Source organism: Sus scrofa, chromosome 1 (genome assembly GCF_054392235.1).
Source record: "Sus scrofa isolate SSC_HxYL_T2T_F1_AM1 chromosome 1, Sscrofa_HxYL_maternal_Yorkshire_Landrace_v2.0, whole genome shotgun sequence".
Taxonomy (NCBI): Eukaryota; Metazoa; Chordata; class Mammalia; order Artiodactyla; family Suidae; genus Sus; species Sus scrofa.
In genome coordinates this window covers 22329737-22352722 of record NC_139383.1, presented here as the reverse complement: position 1 = coordinate 22352722, position 22986 = coordinate 22329737, and the positions used below count along the sequence as shown (strand labels likewise).

The 22986-nt window shown below is 41.4% G+C and overlaps 1 protein-coding gene across 36 annotated transcripts in view; it reads right to left on the bottom strand.

Moving 5' to 3' along the window:
* HIVEP2 (HIVEP zinc finger 2) overlaps positions 1 to 22986 on the bottom strand; it is a 196329-nt gene that overhangs the window by 122808 nt on the left and 50535 nt on the right. Inside the window, exon 1 of one of the 36 annotated variants that reach the window (XM_085024621.1) lies at positions 13540 to 13733. The exons of the other annotated variants lie outside the window; for them this stretch is intronic. The gene's annotated coding sequence lies outside the window, so the exon portion shown is untranslated. Of the gene's footprint in view, positions 1 to 13539; positions 13734 to 22986 lie in introns of those variants that run through there. 36 annotated transcript variants of the gene reach the window in all.

Genomic DNA, 22986 nt, shown 5'->3' with positions numbered 1-22986 from the left:
AGATGGACTGTGATTTCATAAACCTTTCTCCCTCTGATGCCTTCTTTTGTTCAAGCAAAGGGGTAGTGAAAAACTACAGTACTATCGCGTGAAACACCAGAGGCTGCTAAGTCTGGGGAATGACAAGCCAGTGAACTCACCAGAAGAAGAAAAATAAAAAGAAAGAAAACCCCCCAGAATATCACAGAATATCCTTTAAAGGGCATTCACATCTTCACCTAAGAACAAAAGGAGAAAGTCCAAGTCATCCTACCAGAACAAAACTAAAGAGATACTGTGATTTATCTAAACACATAGGTCTGAATTAAATATTGACCCTTTTGCGGAAACAGAAGTAAGCCATTTTATGGCCAGTTTTGAGGGTTACAGGGAGATGTCATGCAGTACTCGGTTTCTTACTGGTTCATAAATTTCCCACCTGACATTTTTCAACGTTTCATCCCAATGGTTCCTACACTTTATAACTAAGTTACCCTAAATCCACTGTTTCCCTGTATCCCCCGTCTCCCCATTCCCAGCCTCGGTAGGTATTAATTCCCCAAGGGATCTAACCCGGTCACACCTGCAGCCATAGGACACAACTTTTCCACCACCCGTATCAGCAAGGCTCCCCTAAAAGGAAGTTTGAATGCCAACCCAAAAGCATTGCACAGCAAATCTTTTTACAGATACCACACAGCTTGGACCCCGGCATGAGGCTGCTGTATAAGAACACAGAACAAACTTCACCAGCCTCCAACACTCAGCAGTACACCTAACAAGTGTTCTCCCAGCTCTCCTATGCAAAACTGCAGCAACCTTTCGGGAAATCCATTGCGTCTATTCACTGGGGAAAAAAAAAAAAAAATTGCTATTCACCCCAAACAAGATATTTATAGAAGCAGACTTGTTTTCTCATCTTTACTTTTCCAAAAGAAATGGACGCCTTGAAAACAAGCCATTTATGCAAAACAGCAAGTTCTGGGATAGACTGAGAATTAATCCAATCACAGGCATTATTTAGAATAATACTCTTCACCAATACTTGATGTACACAATGATTACCATGGGCTACTAAGTGCCTTTTATCTTATTAAAAATAAATCTAAAATACTGTAAGTATTTTTGACTGAATTCTTTGAAAACAGTTAATCCAAAAATGGGATGTATGATTACTCTTAATTTTGAGCATACATTTTTCCAGCCACTTTAGATTAAGAGGAATTTACCACTTGTATATATACCTGATCATATAGCATACCAACTCTTCCTATTCTAGCCTTCGGAAATTTGAAGAATAGCTTCTACAAGGACATAATAAATCTACATATTTATAAAAAGAAGAGATGAGGTGTTCTCTAGCTCCTAAATTAAAAAAAAAAAATTCAACCAGTAATAATTCTACTTGTATACAAATAGGTAGGAAACTTCTAAAATAGGGCGTTTTCAGGGATCTGGCCAACAGCAAAAAGCAAACACATTTGCACCAATCCTTGAGCAGTTAGCATGACTTCTGCTCAGAATGGGAGGACACACTGTACCTAAATTCACCCACTACAAATGGTTCCCCTCCACTCAGCCATTTGCTATTAAAAGAACCAAGCTGTTCCGAAGATAAGCAGGAAGTGGATATTCAAACTGTGTAGGCGGGATATTTTCATAGAGCTTCTCTAAATTCCTAATACCTGAACAAACCATACCAAATTAAAAACCCAGCTCAAGCTCTAACTTCAGTTAATAATAAAAACAATGCTCATTCATCTGTCTTTTCAAATATCTATGAATACATTTGAACTTTTTCTGGTAAGATTGCTTAAACTGTTTGCAAAATACCACATCATCATAAGCCTAAATTTCCATTTTCAGACTTTTTTCCTCCAGTTCAGTCTTAATAAAGATATACGTATTTGGTTGCTTTTTGAAAAAAATCTGTTTTGTTCCAAGTAAATCAGTAAAACTGTCCAAACATTCTTATTGTTCTGAAATCAGTGTTTTGGGACATCACGCCCTTATTACTGAGTTATAAGGCAGGTACTAAGTGTGCTCTAGCCTAGCACCATAAATAGCTACCGTGGGGATTCAAAAGTTTCTAACTTAAATTAGAGCCCCATGCTTACATGCCAACCATCAAGCAGCACAGGCAAGACATGTACACATAAAAACAATTACATTCCTCTCTGAGGGGTATAGATAAACAGAGAAGGAAAATCCGTAAGGAATTTGGCTAGCATGGAAGAGGGGAAGGGCATTCAGGAAGGAAGAGAGTGAGCAAAGGCCCGAGGACCTGAAACAAGGCCCATGCACAGGACATTAAGGAGGCCAAGAGGACGCCATCAAAGGGCTGGAGACATGATAAGAATTAAAACTATCTAGGCTGGGCCGGTTTGGCAGTCACCTGTCCTAACACCTTTATTTAACAGATAAGGAACTGGGCTCAAGGAGGTGAATGAGTCCACAAAAACTCTGAAGTGCCCACTATGCACCATTTCCTGGGCCCTGAGATGCAGAGGGCTGAGGCAAAATGCCATTGACCTCAGAGTCGAGAGTGGGGAGAGTCAGGCCAAAAAACAAAGAAACAATTAAACTGATCATTGCAGGAGTTCCCCTTGTGGCTCATCAGATTAAGAACCCAGCATAGGAGTTCCCTGTCATGGCTCAGCAGAAACGAATCTGACTAGTATCCATGAGGACACAGGTTTGATCCCTAGCCTCACTTAGTGGATTAAGGATCCAGCATTGCCATGAGCTTTGGAGTAGGTCACAGACTCGGCTCAGATCCAGCATGCTGTGGCTGTGGTGTAAGACGGCAGATGCAGTTATATTCAACCCATAGCCCATAGCCTGGGAACTTCCATTTGCCTCAGGTGTGACCATAAAAAAAAAAAAAAAAAAAAAAAAAAAAAAAAAAAAAAAAGTATGTAAATAAATAAATAGATCATTTCAGGTTCTGATGAGTTCTATGAAGACAAGAGTGTGACATCAGGACACTGGTGCTAGAGAGAAGAAACTGCTCAATGTGGGTCACAGATGATCTCTCCAAAGAAGGAAAACTAGAACTGGGATTTGAACAAGGAAAAGGAGCCATACCTCAGAAGGTGTGGGTTAACAGCATTCCAGGCAGGCAAAACAGTAAATGCAAGATCAAGACAGGAACAGCTTATTAGAAAGTTTAAGGAATAGAACGAAGGCTGATATTGAGCCTGATAGGGAATGGGGCCTATGGAGGAACATAAGCTCAGAACAGCAGAGCCCTGCAGGGCACAGTAAAGAGCCTGCATTTTATTCCAAGTGTAATAAAAGTATACTGGAAAACTGGTAGCAAGGGAATGCATTATTCGATTCATACCTACTAGGTGACTCTGGGGAGTGTGAGGTCAAGGAAGCAAGCTCTTGCAGGAGACTAGGCCAGATGCTGGAGGCTTGAATTGAGGCTACGGCAGATGAGACAGTAAGATAACCTCTCATTCAGCGTTTATTTTGGAGAGAAAGCCAAAGGATTTGTTGCACCGAATCGGAAACCAAAAGGAGGGAAATGAATCCTGAAATTTAGGCCTGAGCATTGAGGGGCATGATGGTTCTAGTTACTGAAATGGGCCAAGTTAGGTTGGGGGACAGAGCTATTGCAGGGGGACAGTCAGAGTTCCCCCACCTCCCCTTATTTTTGGCCACATCCATGGCATTCAGAAGTTTCCAGGCCAGGGATGGAACCCAAGTCGCAGTAGTGACAACACCAAATCCTTAACCTCCGGGCTACCAAGGAACTCCAGTAGTTTCTTTTTTGACTTTCCTAACTTCGATATTCCATCAGAGAGCAAGGGCACATACTGAGGAGGTATTCAAGTTGTGAACTTAGGGGAAAATTCTTTCATAAATATAAAACTTTGAAAATTATCAGCATATAAATAATATTTGAAAACATTCAATTGTTGATATCGCTAGAGAGTTTAGATAAAGAAGATACACAGATTTAGGACCGAGTCACAGGGGACTACAACTCTTAGGTGAAGACCAGCAAAGGAGATTGAGAAGATAAGGCAGACAAAGAGCCTTGCAAGTGCAGGGTCAGGGAAGCTGGGACAATCAGGCATTTCATGAAGTAAGGTGATGGTCAACTGTTCCAGACACTGTTAAGAGTTTAAAACAGGAAGACAAAGAACGACCACTGGCTTTGGCAAGATGTATGGGAAATGAAGAACTTGAGATAGTAGTAGGGACAAATTTGAGGAGTGGTGGTGAACACTGATGTTTCCAGTCCCAGCAATTTAAAAGCAGATCTCTGGATTCCACTTCCTGTGCTATTTTTTGACTCTAAGCTGCCTCTCATCTTGTAAACAATGAAGACACTCTGAGGAATTTTGAGCCAGAAAGAGGGGTGCTCTAAGTGAGTTATTGTAGAGTTACCGGATGGTGTACAAGATCAGTTCAAGGTGGAAGATGCCATGGTCTCCAGCTGCATCATAATGAGAACCTGCTTTGGAGGGGGCGGGAATGGAGGTGAATGGGCCCCGGGGGGCAGCTCTAAAGAGCTTACAGCACCAGAGCAGTGAGAATGACTTCAAACCGAGTGCCACTCATATCAAAAGTCATTTAACAGAGTAGGAGAGAAGTAATGTGGTAAAATACAAAAAGGCTAAGTAAGCACTTTTGAAAAATCCTGTTATAGGATATGTCACCTAATATCTCCAGTTAAAAAGACTGGGATAAAGGTATCTATAACACATCAACTTTCCATATTTTTGTTCTCTTTATATATTATAAGCAGGCTTCTTTTCATTTTGCTAATACTTTAGATAAAATATATGTTTGTCTTCTTTACCATCTTTTGTTGTACAGCCCAACAGGTATGCTAACAACCTCTCAGAGTACATTTATGTCTAATTATTTTTAACTAAGAACCAGCTAATTATAACTGAGAGCCAATGAAGAATATAAGATCACAAATATAAATCAATACTTCCCATGATATATAAAAAACACTTAATAAAAACAATAAAAAACTTTTTAAAAATTACCTAGGAGGTAAATAATACAACATTAAGAATTCAGGATTGAAATTCCATTCCAGATATATTTCCACTGAGAATTTACATAACTTGCTGCCTCCCTAAAACGCTTTCCAAATTCTATCTCATTCCAATATTCTGTATGTCATAATACCCTGGGTAAATTAAAGAGAGTAAAGGGAAAATAATCCAGAGTTTGGCAGTTGAATCCTTCATATTCCACCCGATACCTTTACTGGCCTTAATTCCAACATATGGAAGGCACTAGACAAGTTAAGAGATACCCATCTCAGCTTCCTGAGAAGTATGCGATTGTCTCCAGGAGGAACACACTGTTACAAGGGAGTAAAAAACAATGAGGGTTATAAAATACTTTATTTTACAAAACAGTATTGCTACTATTCTTCTTAAGCTTTTCTCATTGGAAAGATGCACCCGTCATTAGCAGAAACCCAACTTTAAGGATTCAGGGTCACAATTTCCAAACACCTGCCAGATGTGTGTGTCCGTGTCCATGTGTGTGTGTGTGTGTGTCTGTGTGTCTGTGTGTCTGTGTGTGTCTGTGTGTATCTTATAGTGGAATCCCCGAGGATATACAGCACTCTGCCAATACCTCATTTTAACTAATCCTCAAGCCCATATTTCCTACATCAATTTTTACAGGAGTGGACGCAATTCTTGATATCCTAGACACTTATCAGGCATATTTTTTATATCATCTAAACTTCTGATGCAGTAAACTGCCTCCCAAACTGTCAAAATCCCAATCATACTGGCTTCAGAACAATGAGGAAACGATGGAACTAGAGCGTACTCTAAAATCACATTCACACCGACTCATTAATCATTGCATTGCTAACAAATGTTCCTGATTTGAACAAGGAGTTCAAAGCACAGCTCTACCTCCTGCTGTATACAGTATTTCCCGGAACTATCCCTGCCTAAATGGCAACAAATCTATACATTCATTAATATAACAAATAAGAATACAAGTCTAAACAAGTTTTCACACCATTAGTTCCTCTGGGTGAAAAGGCAAAGTGGGAGTTCCCGTCGTGGCTCAGTGGTAACGAACGCGGCTAGTATCCATGAGGACGAGGGTTCCCTCCCTGGCCCAGCTCAGTGGGTTAAGGATCTGGAGTTGCCGTGAGCTGTATTGTAGGTCTCAGATGTGGCTGGGATGTGGCGTTGCTGTGGCTGTGGTGTAGGCCAGTGGCTACAGCTCCCATTTGGTGGCTAGCCTGGGAACTTCCATATGCTGTGGATGCACATCTAAAAAAAAAGACCAAAAAAAAAAAAAAAAAAAAAAGGCAAAGTGTGCTTCAGAGGTAGACCTTACTGGAGAGAGCAGGCAGACAAAGGAGGAAGAGGAGTCCTGTTAGCGGTCAAAAGCTGCCCCAGAAAACCACTGCAAAATCAATGACAACCCTCTCCAAGTCCCATGGGACAAGCAGGCACTGAGGATGACATCAGGGAACTACAGAGTGTTTTTCAGCGCCTCCCCAGATGTCCTGGCAGGAGACAAGACTTTTCCCAATCCAAGGGAAAAACAGCCAGGAAATGTGTCTCAGTTGACAGCTCTAGATCACAACTTCTCATCATTCGCAGCAGACAGAACAGGACTAAAATGATGCTGAGAGGTCTCTGTGCACTCCTGCTGGAACTGAAGGCATGTTGACCACTGAGCATCCTAATTACAGAGATCACGGGGTAAACGTGGAGATGGGGCTCCACAGGCAAGGTGAGGCCATGGGGTGGTGCAAAGCACCCTGAACTTGAACTTCGAAGCCCCCAATTTCTACTCCTAGCTCTGCCATTCATGAATTCTGTGCGGCTCTGGGCATATCATTTAACCTGTCTGATCCTCTCTTATGTCATTTACAAATTTAGAAAGATAGGAACATTTGTCATGTTCACCACATGGGTTTTGTAAGGTTATATACATGAAGCCCATGGTATATTACAAAGTCTTATGAAAATGGAAATCTCCATTTTCCACAAACCCAGATAGGGCTCAGTGCTACTCACCAGATATCCAATTTATATTCCAGTTCTTATAACTAGGCAAGATTAACTATATACCTAGATCTGAGCAATAAATTATGGGCAGAAGCGATGCGTCCTACTTCTGAAGCAGAGCACTGAAAATATGCACATGACTTTCTAGCTGGCTGGCACTGTCAATCAGTGAATCGTGAAATTCTAAGTAGTAGAGATCCTAGGACTTTCTAGGGAGGAGCGCATCCTTTTAAGTATAGGCATGGGGTTGCCAGTGAAGGTTCAAGATCTTCAGAGTAACCTATTAAAAATGGGAGGATGAGCCTTGAGTGGACTGAGCAGTTGATCACAGGTAGAGTCATGTCAGTGAAGAGCATCATCTAGAAAGCTGAGGAGATCAGGTGTGACACAGTAAAAGCTTTTTAGGGTGGTGGCAGCTGAAATATGCAATAGCAAAGTTTTTTTGTAAGAACACAAACGTTGAGCATCGGGGATAATAATACATTAGAGATGAACAGTACATGAGCTACCATTGGAATCAACTCAGTCACTCAGCCTCTTCAGCCCTCCACTACCATCCTAAATTTACCATCCTTCTGGACTTGCTTCTTTCTCCTCTATCTCAAACTCAGATCCCCCCTTGCTGAGGCCAGACTTCTTTCTCCAAAGGTTCTTCACTTCCTGACAGCTGCTGAGGAGGTTCTTTGCCCGCATGTTGGCTGCTAGTTCCTTGATCTCAGCCTTCCCAGGCTTTGGACTCCAGTTGTCCAGGGGCCGTGGGGCACACGGTCAGGAACACCCTCACCAGCCTTCCAGTCTCCTCCTCTCCTCACGTCCCTCCGTCTTCCCCCCTCTGCCCCTCTCCCAACCTGGCTCACCCTACAGGCTGCTTTCCCTGTTTCTCTGGGTTACATTGAAACACCAGCAAGTCACTCAGCTGTGCCATATGGGCAGTGATCGCTGGCTTCCAATGGCTTCTTTGAGGACAAGGATGATTATGGTTCACTACTGCATCCACAGAAGCCAGCACAGGGCCTGTCATATAGAACACCCTCAATACACATCAAATGAATAAAACCAATGGTATATGGAAAGTCTATAATCCATCTCTATTACTTTTTTGTTTTGTTTTGTTTTTGTTTTTGTCTTTCAGGGCCACACCCGTGGCATATGGAAGTTCCCAAGCTAGTGGTCAAATTGGAGCTGCAGCTGCCAGCCTACGCCACAGCCACAGCAACACCGAATCTGAGCCGTATCTGCACTACACCACAGCTCACAGCCACACCGGATCCTTAACCCACTTACCAGGGTCAGGGATCAAACCTATGTCCCGCTGAGCCACAACAGGAACTCCCTCTCCTATTACCTTTTATTCTTGGTTTCCACCTTCCCCTCAACACTCCTCTTTACTAGATTCTGTTTTTCTTCCTGTCCCCCAAATTAGACTATTTCCCCAGCTCTCCTATACTCTCTTTTTGTTCTCTCTCCAACAGAAATCCATTCCCACCAACAAACACAAGAGTACTTTGAGATATTTCAATTATTCTCACTAGGGCCCAAATTCAACCCTCCTGCCAAGATTCCCATAACTGCTCCAGGAGGTGAAGCCTCATCAAAAAAACAAAAACAAAAACTCCAGTGAGAAGGAACAAAGGTCAGAGAGGAATTGGACCCTCCCAGTGGAGACAGCTGAGCCTCAAGTGGGACTAACAGGCAAGCCTTTGCCACCGGACACAGTCACCAATGTGTCCTACATTAACGACAAAGAAGCCTCTTTTCTCGGGGATCATCGCCGCCTTTCAAAGTCCAGGCTCTCTGAGGCCTGAGTGCTCTACACCTTTAAAGGCATTTGGTGCTCTTCCTTGAAGAGAGTCTTCCGCAAAAGGGAGAAAGGTTTGCTTCTGCACTTCATTGCAAATAGGGGAAATGGACATACTCTGCTGAGACCTTGACCCAAACCTGCCCCTTTAGCCAAAATGGCTTTGACTCTGACTATGTCTCCAGGCAACGTTCAGCCCACAACTGGGTTCCATCGTGTTCTACCCTCATCAACGCCCAGACACAACTCAAAGTCACGATCATAATGGCAGGTGCCTCACATCTCTATATGGACAGAGAAGTTTTATACAATCAAATTGGTCTTCACTCCAGTGATTCTGCCTTATGTTGTGGGGACCCTGATCCCTTTCTTGAGCCACTGGGGCTCAAACTTCAGTCACCCTTGATGCCTCCAGCACTCAGTCTGGATCGAGCATGGGACTCATGCCATTTTCTCTCCATACTAGACTCAAGATTCTTGAGGACAGAGGTTTCCATCTTATACTTTATGGTTGAAAGGCACGGGTCTTTTTCACGGTTGGTACTACATATCCCAGGTCTCTCTTAAACATATTCCGTCAAGAGGAAGATAAATTATTTATTGGATTATGTTCTGTGGCCTTACAAAGACCTCCACTCACATAAAACCAACCCAAATTAAAGACAGAAACCATTTTCAATATGACTTTCCCCAGTTCAGACAGAAGTCATGCTGCAATTTTATAGAAATGTGTGGGCAATTAGTTGTTGAAATATCTATAAGTCTCCATGTCAAGAATTTTTAAATGTCCAATAAAATCTTAAGGTTTGGAAAGGCGGATATTTTTAGATGAAATTCTACAGCAAGGCAATGTTGAGAAGCTAATTACAGTAACCTGTTTAAGACACAGCAAGAATTCCCCTACACGGCTTCTTAGAGGGGAGTCCTGCCCATCCCTTAGTTCTGAGGCCATCAGAGAGCATCATCTAACTTCAATAAGTTGGAAGGATGCTTTGATGAAAATTCTTGGACCTGAGTTCCATCATTTGTATCCAGAAATACGGCATCTGGATTCTTCATTTTATAGAAAATGGATCATCTTTCACGCTAAGCGAAAAGAGTAGAATAAAGCATCTCCATAAGAACAGTACTGCTCTCCATCCCCTGTGGTCCACGGTGATTTGCATCTACCACTGAGCTTCTCCTCTCCCGCTGTACAAGCCACCGTGAAACAGGAATGCGTACTATGGGGACTCAGATGATGACATCCTGTTGCAGACATCTGAGGACATGACAGTGGATCCACACAGCCATCACTGGAGGAAGACAAGACATTCTAAGCTGCAAACCTTGCCTGAACTAACGAGCAGAGTTCTGTGAGCATTACCAGGGCCGCTGGAGGACTGGGCCCACTGTCACCCAGCGCTCTCCCGATTCCACACCCATGAACTCTGACCCTTCCAGCTCCTAAGCTCCATCAGGAAAGCTCCAAAGGGGAGGGCCTATCCTTAGCTGCTGTCAATACAACAGGTAATTTTGAGTATAAATCCCCTCAGTTTATTAGACCTCATACTCCTCATCTGTAAAATGATGACAATAAAATACAAAGCCTTGTAAAATTGAAAAATCATTAAGAAGAATCCATCACACTAAAGAATTCCTTCAGTGCTGTTAACATACTAATTATACAGGTAAGAAGTGGAAGGAGTGTGAGAGCAGACTCAAACATGTAGGAGGGTTATGTATTCTTCATTAAAAATATATTTCACAAAAGAATATAGTTTCCTGAAATGAAATCTTTGTACACTCTCCCAGAGCGAACTTTACATGTGGCTCATTCAATTGTCCTGACAATAAATTTAGGTGTTATTCTAATTTTACATAACTTTGAGGGTTTCTTTTTTCCTTGTGGAACATTGGAGTAATGTACCTATAAGAAGGTAATCTTGGAGTTCCCGTTGTGGCACAGCAGACATGAATCCGACTAGGAACCATGAGGTCGCTCAGGGGGGTAAGGATCCGGCACTGCCATGAGCTGTGGTGTATGTTGCAGACATGGCTCAGATTTGGCATTGCTGTGGCTGTGGTGTAGGCTGGAGCTACAGCTCCGATTGGATCCCTAGCCTGGGAACCTCTACATGCTGCAGGTGTGGCCTTAACAAGATAGAAAAAAAGAGAGAGAGAGAGAGAGAAGGTAATCTTAAGTATCATATCACCTTAGTGTTGTAGGTGGGTTTCTGGTGTTTGCCCTATGCCCCTGTACCAGGAAACTTAGTGAAGGGATCACATATTAACTAGGAAACTCCATCAGCTGCACTGACCAAAGCCAATACACCCATCAGTCCTACTACATTCAAATGTTCTGATCATCCCTAAGAACCAAAGTGTCTCCATAGAAACCAAGGATACAGTGGAATCTGCTCACAGTGAAGGACCTGCTTTAACAAAAAGACTTCACTTCAAGGCATAATTTGCTCTAACTTAGATTTACACGGCGTCATACACCGATATCACTGGATATTACAGCTTTGGAATGTCACAGTCTAGAAGATGACAGAAAGCTCTGCACATGGGGAAAGGAAGGGGGGGGAAAGGGTTGGGAGAAAAGATTTGCATATGTAGTTATAAAAATACCAAAGCAGATTCCATGCTAAGCGCCACCAAAAAGAGAATAATTACTGTTGCCCATCAGCACCCAGCCTTGAAATTATATTCTCTTCTTCAAGCAGAAGTAGTCATCAGATTATCAAAATGAGGTTACCCTGCCTAAACTCAAATAGTTCTTTTACGGAATAAGCACAATGCAATCAACAGACAAGCAGCTATTTCCCTCCCACACAAACTATAATCTTTTGTGAAATATATTTTTAATGAAGAATACATAACCCTCCTACATGTTTGATTCTGCTCTCACACTCCTCCACATAAAAGCATGCATGAATTTTAAAGAGAAGAATTTTATAGCTTCTAATAACATCTCCTACAATGTAAGGCAAAAAAAGAATCTTATCATCTGAGCTAACACCCAAATGTATCTTTTTCATATAATGTTACTTTTATGAAAGCAAAGCTAGTCACCAATGGCTCCTGGGGGACAGTACAATGATATAAATATAAACAATGAGTCGCGCCAATATTTTAATGATTTCTTTCTAATAAGATCCATTATGAAGCCTTAACTCATTCAACTACTAATGACTCAAAACTCATAGAGTTCTGAATTTTAATCTTTCACAAATTTCAAATTATAAATTGCTTGTCATGAGTCACACTGCTTATCTAAGAAGCAATTTTTTGAAAGGAAAGAAAAGAATGTTTTGGTTTTTTTCTCTGCAGATGAGGCTTACGGCAGCATTCATTTGTCTTTCTCCTTCAATCATCTGAATTTTAAATGTCTTAAATCGAAATAATATGACTTGACAGTCGGAGAGACTTTTACCATTAGGATAGAAATGAGACTACCAAAACAATCGTGAATGTCCACGCCCACTTGGTAGCATTGGATGAGGTACAAAGGGCAGAAATAAACATCTCTTTCCCACTTGGAATTTTTTACCCCACAGAGCACTTGTTTGAGGATCCTAGCCTCTGGGATACATCTTCCAGTGTGGTTCCTGGGAGGCAAGCCATTAAGAAACTAGTTACATGAATAGTAAACTTAGTCATCTGTTACATTAAGGGTATATGCCTTCAGTTTTAGAGGGAAAAAGGAGAGAATAAAACTTGGCAAGCCAAATCAATAAATGTTCTATTTCCCATAATAAAAACAGTCTTAAGAGATCCGAACACCTGTTTTGCCTAAATGCTTAAATGATGTAAGGGCATTACACTAAAAGGAGTGTTTTACTTTTGTCTAATTGTCACTTAAACAGCAAAATAATCACTAAAAGGATAGGCTGCGAACAGGGGCAAACCAGCAGTGGTTTGAGTCACACGTGTACCTCACCCCACCTGTGCAGAACCTGATCTTTTTTAACTTGGCGAAAGATCAAGAACTAATTCTGCAAACAAAGTAACATCAGGGAAAGAGAGAGAGGAAGAAGAGGATGAGGAAGAAGAGAAGGAAATGGGAAGACAGAGACAAGGAAAAAAGTTTAGGAGATGGACACACTTATCCGAAAGCAAATGTAGCTGCAAAAACACCGGTGACTAACTCTCATGCTACAGCAGGAACCTTACTTGTCCTGTGTAAGAGAGGTGAAGAAAAGGAAGAAAGTGAGAAAACATTTTTGTGAATCCAGTTATAACTCATTTCTACACACAGTCTCCAATGCAGGGTTCTACTCCCCGAAACATGTCAGTGGGAGGTGCAGGTAAACTCTCCCGAAGAATCACCTCCAAACATTTCTAGAGGAAAGACAGCACTGATTCCTATACATCACCAGGAATGCTGTTACCCCTGCAATTCGAAGTCCCTACTTCTCTACAGGATCCTCTTAGTCCAGTGGCTCCTGGATCGATCCGACTGACTGGAAAAACAAAATCTTAACTCATGAAGGAGAACTCAATGCCTCCCCCCGCCAGCCCCATGGAGTCAGTCGGTGCCTCCATCAAGGCTCTGCCGGGCTGCTTTCTCAGGTTCAGGAAATGCACAACACAGCCTCCGAGGAGGACAGGACGAAGGAACCAGCTGAGCCAGAATTGCCGCCAGTTCACAAAAGGAATTCCCCCCACCTCCCCTCCCCTCCCCTCCCTCTCACTCCCCTTTCTTCTCTTGTCCCTCCTCCCATCCTTCGCTGGTGAATAATGTCGCTCAGCTACCTGCCTGGATCAACTCCGGGAGCCCCTGTCTTCAAGCATTCAGGGAATGTAACAGCCTGGAAATTCCTGTTGTCCGTTTCGCTGAGGTCACAGATAAGCTAAACAACAGCCGTGGTTCCCATCAATCATAAGTCACTCACTGATAGAATGTATGGTAGGAGACCTGATGTAAGCAAGTCACCAGAGAAAATACCCACTGATGACGCATATCCAGGCATAAAAATAGTTACAGGGCCCTCAAAGGGATTATTCAACAGCCTACATTTAGACTTTCTTACAAGAGACCTGAAGTCACTGTGCTTCAGTTAAGTGGCTGGATAGAGTTCAAGTTGAAGCTTCCTCAACAGACACAACCACAAATAGCTGGTTTAAATAAGCTCCTGCAATAACTAGCTGTTTAGTAAATTTTAACACAACTTTATAAGCATTAAACAGTACCACCAGCCACCATATAAAATGCCACATAATCTTTTCTCGTGTTCACCTTCTCTGTCATGTAACAATTCCTCTTTTTTCAAAGCGTGCTCCCCAAACATTAATACTTACTCGATCCAAAGAAAGAGAACATTAGGTGCTTTCCAACTATATGTTAGGAATATAACGCAGGTGGCAGCTCTGCAGCTATATTCTTTTAAAACATGGTCTTAAGTAGAGTGAAGCTTAATTATAAGTTTCTCCCAAGAAATGGACATTTTGCACACCATATTTGCAATGATATATTTCCAGAATTGGTTTGATCATTTACAGCTATAAATCTCACATGTATTAGATACACCTACTGTGGTACTTTCCACACAGTAAGCACATTATTGTTTGCCCAAAACGTAAGCGAATGAATGAATCAATCAGTGAAATGCAATAAGCAAATATTTAATTGAGAAGTAAGATGTTAACTCAGACTGAAATCCTATTTTTTACTGTATTTTATGAGGAGGAAAATAACTTTCTAAGTGTAACAATTTTAAGTTTTCAAGTCATCTGTTCTCTTTTTCCTCCCACTCAAACATATGCACAGCTACCCTGCGAAGGAAGGTCTTACACATAGCTTTCCTATTAGAAAATGCTGGATTTTTGCACATTTTAATAGTTGAATATCTAAAATTGTCCTCTTTCCAGTTTTTCTAAGCAAATATGCCGACACAATGAACCATAAAGGCAATGGGCTGGGATGGAACACAAAATTCTGCTTCAGAACCGGAATACTTCCTACTTGTCTGCCCTATTTTGAAGCCTTAATTACCAATCTTTTCCTAATAGTGGACAGATTTTCATTGTTACCCAGTTAATTATTAGCCAGAAAACACTTCTCTGTGATAGAATTTATCTCAATGCTTAATGATATTAACTATCCCACCCACACAACTGGCAAAGACCTGCAAGCAACATCACTGTAATTCTGAACAAACTGAAGGGTTTTATTCTAGAGGGCAGCTCTCCAGGAACCATAACACGATGACATTTTTCTTCCTATACTGGTAGGTTCTACAGCACCTTCCTCAAGTATGATAACACTGCTATAAATACAGGTGGAAATTATTTTTAGGACTGAGATTTCACAAAGCATTCACGTTTCTCTCCTGTGCATAGGTGTCAACAGTATGCGGCCTAATTTAAAGAACCTAAAGGAAATGTTCACTGGTGCCCTCTAGTTGATTACTGCTAAGCAATTCTGAAGAAACACCCTCCTGGTCTAAGGACTGCAAGGTTCCTAATTAATAACCAATAACAGTTCGGTAGTTAATTCCTAACACACAATGCAAGATAATAAAACATTAAACCTAGAGTGGATTTTATTTCACAAGGCTTTTTATTATTCAATTGGAAAGTGAATAGAGAAAAAAATTTTAAGAAACTGGAAAACGCACACACACACACACACACACACACACAAACAGATAATGAGACATGTCTATATTTGCCCAAGAAAGCACATCCTTAAAGTTAACTGACTCAGAAACCAAAGATGTTTCACGAATTTTACAGAAGCTCATGTTTCTCAATGGCTCAAAACAAGACAAGCCACACAGAAATAATCAGGTTTCACCCTGCACCATGCCTTTGACAGCCTTCTGTCATGGTGGTCTACACTGGTCAAGTCTGAATTGAGGATCCTCAGATAATTTTAAAACAATGCCAACCTCCAAAGCAGGCACTGTTTCAAATTGCACAGACATAACTCTCAATCCAGAGACCACAGATTGAGTTCCAGAAGAAATTATTTCCCTCAGCACTCCTGGTTTCAATAATTCCACGCCTGTTAAATGCACTATCAGCCAGAACAATTGATTTCTTGTTTTTAAAGAAAATGAGACTTCCTTACCCTAGTTTGGAATCTATCTATGCTATCATTATGATTATTTCAATTTAAGAGATTATTTTTTCTTGCAAGACAATTAAATAAACCACTGCTTAAAATGAAGAACTGGCAAAACCTATGTTAGAGAGAACTTGCTAACTTTTATCTTTTAGGAATATCAAACAGCATATTACCTGGTCACTAAATTAAAAACAGATTATTTTTAATTATCTAGGAAGAAAGAAGGGCATAGATCAAATAAAATGTTACAAAAAAAAAAAAAAAATCTGCCTTTTCAACATTAGGCTCCCTAGAAGCTACACTTAAATCTATCTTCGCTGCTGCTATTGGAATCCCGTAATAAATATTTTTACATGTTGTGACTAAATAGAAAAATGGGAAAATACATCCGTAGGTCACTATTCTGTGCCCAGCCTAGGCCAGATGTATCATATTTAGACTATAAGGTTAAAATCTCCCTTTTAGTCTTAGTTTTGCAGCAGGATTGTTTTATTTTTAATATTTTAAGTTACATTCTTAAAAGATGTCATTGTCTCATAGCAGCCTCTTCCACCTGCCAAATAAGATTGCTTTTGGACATCTGATGGGCTTGTGGTCAATTACGTCATCATCTTCCCTCTTTCCCACCCTGCAATAATACATGATGGTGTTTGCTCACACACACACACACCATACACCACACACCGCACATTCATACACAACCTTTTCCTCATAGCTAATCTTCTTTGGGGAGGCCAAACATTCACCAAGTACTCAAGGTAAATACGAGAAAGTCACCTTTAACTGCTCCTCTCCCTCAGCTCTAATCACCAAAGGCGACAATTTTACTAAGCTGCCTCTCTCTCTTGTCAATCTTCTAACTCCACCACTGTGACCTCAGTTTTAGCCTTCAACATTCCTTCACTTAGGTAAATACAGTAGCTATCCTAGGTTCTCCCTTTCCTCTCAAACAAGGCTCTGCATGACTAAAAGGGAGTGTAAAACATAAGGCTGACTGCAGCACTCCTGGGATTGAACCAGCCACTCATGGTTGCACCACACAGTCCTGTGCCAGAGATCATCCTCCACCATCATAATTATTCTTCATATGTCTGAACTCTCTACTCGATGTGGGGGTCTCCGTGATCAGAGGCTGTGCTATGCTGACTGCTGCATCTCCTGTTCCCAACAGAGTGTCTGCCTGGCACATTTGCACAACTGTAAGTGGACTGAACGATAAAACAATGCACTGAGAATGTTCACTCCTGAGGTAGTCCCGCTAGACCACATAAAAAGACAGCATGCTAGAGCAGAAGAGCATTTGTTCCAAAATTAAAGAAAACTGGTGACAATCCAGAGCCCTAGTATATCTTAGGCAATTACATAACCTCTCTGAACTTTAGGTTCCCAATATAAAAGATGGTGTTAGGAATAAATGGAATAACATATATTATGTGCCTACTGGTTACAGAGAAAGTGCTCAATAAATGTTACCTATTACTATGGCTTACAGAACAATTTCATGTCCAATGTGCAAAATACAAACACATATCAGACATCAAAATTATCTATTTCAGTAACTAGACACATATCTATATATCTGTGGTATCCATTAGAGTAGCCAACAGCCGTAGGTGGCTACTGACACTTGGAATGTGGTTTGTGTGACCAAGAAACTGATTTTTAAATTTAATTAATTTAAATGTAAACAGTCCTATGAGACTGAGGGGAGGGGTTACCTTATTAGACAGCAAAGATTTATTTCAACTCTTACATCAGTGGTTCCCCCATAAGAGCTTGTCTCCTCCCTACCCACCCCCAATCAGTCTTTTAGCAAGGTTCAAGTATCAAGGTCAATACTTCTCCTTCATTTAAAGGAATCAGACATTAAAAAATCCATTCTATCCAAAGAGATTTAGTCCTGCAGTATGAGATTGTATGACAGTCCCACATAAGTATTCACATTGAATGGATGACTGTATCAATGAAAGAAACCAATGAAGAAGAGAGTCCACAGAATGGAACCCCCAAAACAACACAGAGAAGGATTACACAGGATTTGGGACCAGAAGACCTCGCCTTAAATCCTAGCTCTGCCATTCACCGTCCATGAGGTCTTGCGAAAATCTGTGATCTCTTATCTGTCAGATAATGATAATATTAATTAGAACTCACAAATATTCTATAGTAATCAAATGAGATATATCAGACATACAAATATTAGTGCCAATGGGGTAACTGAGGCAGCTGTAAAAATAACACTTAAATCCCTACCTTCTATATTATTACAGTAAATAATGTCCTTTAAGCATGAGCTGCACTACGCTTCGCATGTCTTGACAACTTGAGTAAATGTCTATAGGAAAAGATGAATAATTAGAAAGAGGATTACTATTTGTAAACTATAATAAAAGGACTTATTAGTTCTTTGCAATCATTATCTGTATAGTCTTCATCTGAAACCCAGGTCAGATAATGTTGAATTCTGCTTTTGAATATATGACCAACCTCCTTAATCATACTTCATGTGCTACATGAACAGGGTCTGTGGCCCTTGCAATATTAGGTAAAAATGATTCACTTCTGTTCTTTACATTTCATGAAGTACTTTCACTTTTTTTTTTTTTTTTTTTGTCTTTTTGCCATTTCTTGGGCCGCTCCCACGGCATACAGAATTTCCCAGGCTAGGGATCAAATCGGAGCTGTAGCCACAGGACTACGCCACAGCCACAGCAACGCAGGATCCGAGGTGTGTCTGCAACCTACACCACAGCTCACGGCAACACTGGATCCTTAACCCACTGAGCAAGGCCAGGGATCGAACCCGCAACCCCACGGTTCCTAATCGGATTAGCCACTGAGCCACGACGGGAACTCCCTTCACATATATTCTTTTTTTTTTTTTTTTTTTTTTTTTTTTTTGCTATTTCTTTGGGCCGCTCCCGCGGCATATGGAGGTTCCCAGGCTAGGGGTCTAATCGCAGCTGTAGCCACCGGCCTACACCAGAGCCACAGCAACGTGGGATCCAAGCCGCGTCTGCAACCTACACCACAGCTCACGGCAACGCCGGATCGTTAACCCACTGAGCAAGGGCAGGGACTGAACCCGCAACCTCATGGTTCCTAGTCGGATTCGCTAACCACTGCGCCAGGACGGGAACTCCACATATATTCTTAATGTTAGCTTCAGGACAACTCAAGATAAGGCAATAATCTTTTATTATTCCCATTTTTCAGAATGATAAAGTAATGTTAATGATAGTAGGTAAAACTGTCAGGTTAACAACTCTAAGTTTAGAGTTTTTATCACTATATGCCTAGTAATTTCATGGTGCTTTACATTTTCAAAGAAGAATCCAGATTTTTGTTAACATGCTCCCAAAAGTTCTAACAAAACATTAGGTATCACACCACACACATATCTCATCATACACATATGTGTATATAATTTACTACTAATTAATAAGCAATTTAATAGTTTTTAAGGGCTTCTGTCCACACCCATTTAGCAGATCTTAGCAATACTCTCCAAAGAAGTTACGCCAGGTAGTAGAATGCCCATTTCCAGATGAGGAAATAGGGACTAGGAGAGATTGTAACTCTTTACACTGTCTTTACAGTGTGATGAAGAGCAATGATGTGTGCACCTGGGCTGTGGGTCCAGACCTATAACAACCAGCAGAGTAACTTTAGGTAAGTCATCCAACCTCTCTGAGCTTTGCCTTCCTTCTAGGACAATTACAGAAGGTGAGTCACTCACAGATACCATTTAACCCGTAAAAGTCTTATCAGTCTGCAGCTCAGCTAATTCAGTAGATGGTCTAAGCCCTAGCTCTTCTTTGCCCCCTCCCATGCTGTACTGCCTCTTAGGAGATCTCACTATGCTCTCCCAACTGAAGAGTTAATTTCATTTGTTTTTTGTTTATCTTTATAAAGAACTGGGCCCTGTTTATCCTTTGGTTCCTGGGCTTATGTACAGCCAGTAAAAACATTCCTCTACAAGAAAGGCTGGTGAGACAGAGGTGTGCAGGCACAGGGGGTCCGGGGCAAAGGGCGTGTCCTCCTGTGACCTCCCCTCACTGCACTGCCACGCTCTCACTTCAGGGATGGCAGGTGTGTGTTTGTTTTCATGGCTCTTGCTATCTTTTTGTTTTTGTTCTTCAAAGAAACAGTCCAAAACTCAAGGTTGATAGGAAAAACAGGTTCCTACTTCCAGGTCCAGGAACAGGGTCACAATTAATTTAATGCTATTTAAGTGGTCCAACCCAAAACCTTCCTATCGGGAAGAAGGGGGCAAGTTCAGAAGTCGTGGGTGAGGGCACCCAGCTAGAGGTGGGGACTCCATTGCAAAGAATCACACAGACTCCCTCTGCTGACATAAAGAAAGTTCTCCTACATCCTTGCTGAGGTAGGTGCCAGAGAAATAAGCAACCTGACCCCCTGAAGAGTCTTCGGAGCCTGGCAGTAACCTGAGCTGCTCTAGGTTATTTTTGCTGAGGGCTAGTGGTTCTTAAAGGGACTGTGCTCTGGGTGCCCCTATCCAGACACAGAACACAAATCAATGAAAAGACCAATGTGACGTGGTCACCTAAGGCAGTTTATTGGATGTATGGACTAGATCAGTAAGGTGTGTGAGCAAATATTTTCATCCCCTTTCAAGGGGATCGATTGTAATACCCTGTGTTATAATATGATTGGTTTCAAACATGGAAGTGCTGAATAACACAGCACCCCATTGGTTTAAAATGGAAAAGGAAAGCAGGCATGCCCCAAGGCTCTGTCCTCAGCGCCAGGCTGCTACTTAAGAAGGGAGTGGGGAGGAGAGATTAGAGATGGGGGTGGCTACCAGGGCTGTGCTCACCAGTCATCATCCCCATTTAAATGCTCCCTCCAATCCTGACAGGTATACCAACTGTACAAAGAAGGAAAGTGGGGCTCGGCAAGGCTTCCTAACACACGTCAGAGTTTCGTGATGGGTGAGTATTGGCCCCTTCCGCTATGTCTACCTGAATGGTGATGATTCCGAAAGCAAATCCTCACCCCATTCAAAAAACAATTCTTGTGAAACAACCAGTCCTTTCATCCTCTGTCCCACATCCCTGAAGTGGCCAGGGGGGAGCAGGAATAATCCAGTAACGAGGAAAGTGGGATCCGGAGTCACAAGTGCCCAGGTTTGAAAACCTGCTTCACCACAAACTCACTGGGTGACCCTGGGCAAGTTGGTTATACTCCTGGAGCCTCGGCGGCAGTAACAGTAATACCTACATCATCAGGCTGTTTTGGAGATTAAATAAGATACTCATACGCGTAGTGTACTTGGAAGCATGCCTGGCACATGGAACCCTTCAGTTAAAGGGTTGCTATTATTAGTTGCGTTAGTATTCCTATTCAGCAAGTGTGTAATTCAAGTTGCCTTGAAATCTGGCAAAGGATAATCATGAGAAAAATAACGTTCAGCTAGCTGTTGGGCAGGTCCTTAGCACACGTGATCTCCAGTGCCCACAACTCTGCCAGGCAAGTTGATGCTACTCCCCTCTGCAGACCAGGGGCACGAGGCTCACAGAGGTTTAGTGACTTGCCTGAGTCACAACTAGGAAGTGATGGAGCAGGGGGTTGAACTCAAGGTCTGACTTCAAAGCCTGTACGCCTTCCACTCAATTGAGAAACAGTCAGGGAATAGAGAGCAGAGGGGAGCATCCTATTCCACAGCTGGTCAGCTCTTCCCTTAGGTCAGCCTCATAACCTCTTTGTCCTGTTTCACCTTCCAGCTATGATTTGGGGTGGAGGAGTCTGATTTCTGTAGCAAGTCGCCATATATTATTCAGCGACAGGTGATTCAACAGAGAATAATAAAGCTCTCTGTAATCTTATTAAAACTACATTATTCTAAGTGCTATCTCCCTTCCTCTAGGAATCTTCACGACGACCCTAGGCACAGGGCTAATTATCTTGGAGAGCGAAGGGTGCCTTGATAACTCACTGGCATGAGCTGATATTCTGGAGGAAAATAAAATTAGCCAATTTAATTGTTTATAGTAACAATCCTGTTCTATGATCAAAATTTATCCCAAGTAACATGTCCAACACATTACAATTTTTAAAATTTTTTTAAAAAATAAAATGTATTGCTACACTTTAATTTTAATATTTGAAGAAGTTTGAATTTATAACCAGTTTGACTCTTCACAGACAATATCTTTTGATAGTTTTCTCATGCAGTCTTGCATACTTCACATTGTTTTTCACTCGTAATCTTAAAATCGCCACGGTTTTATATAACATCCCTTGAAAGGTGCCTTATAAAACAGAAATTTATAGACGGATTTCTTCAGGACTCAAATTCTTGTCTCTCTCCTTGCCCTCATCAAACTTATTTTATCCTTATCTTTTTTATTTTCTATTTTCCCTTTCTTGTTGTTTATTTCGTTTCTTTTGTCACAATGACAGGGTGGAGCAATCTTACAAAACTAGAAGCTCTTCTATAGGTTTCTCAAAGCTGAGTCTACAGACAACCTACTTCATTACCTCCAGGGAGGGGTCCCCAAATCTACATTTTTAGCAAGCTGCCCTGGTGAACTGCACAGGCTGGGATATATCATAAGATCTGTAATCTGCTAAATCCTAGATACAGCTCAATTTCTAGCCTTTTCAATTGAGCAATATGCATATGCTAGTTTTAGCAAAACATAAACTTCACTCTCTAGACCTCAGCTGAGAGCATCACACAATATGCATCTTATGTACTAAATTTAAACAAAAGATTTTAGCACGCACTATTATTTATTTCAATGTGGAGCAATGAGCAAACAACAAAAGAGGGTTGGATCAAATGAGGACTCCAAATGGATCTAATGAAGACTTCCAACCTAAGTGCTTAAAGGGATGTACCCCCCCCCATTGCAGTGGAGGTGTTTGATGCAACAAATCTTCACTTTCAGCATCTTACTGAAGTGTAAAACCTCACCGCCTGTGTCCCTATATTTACGCTCATTATCTAAAACCAACATAAATTGAACCAACTAAGGACCAATGGCTGATACGAGAGGAAAACACTCAAATGGAATTTCTTCAAAAGTCTTCATTTAATGAAAAAGATTCATTGACTAATAATGCAGAAGAGAAGCTAAACCTCAACACGTGACATCTTTTGA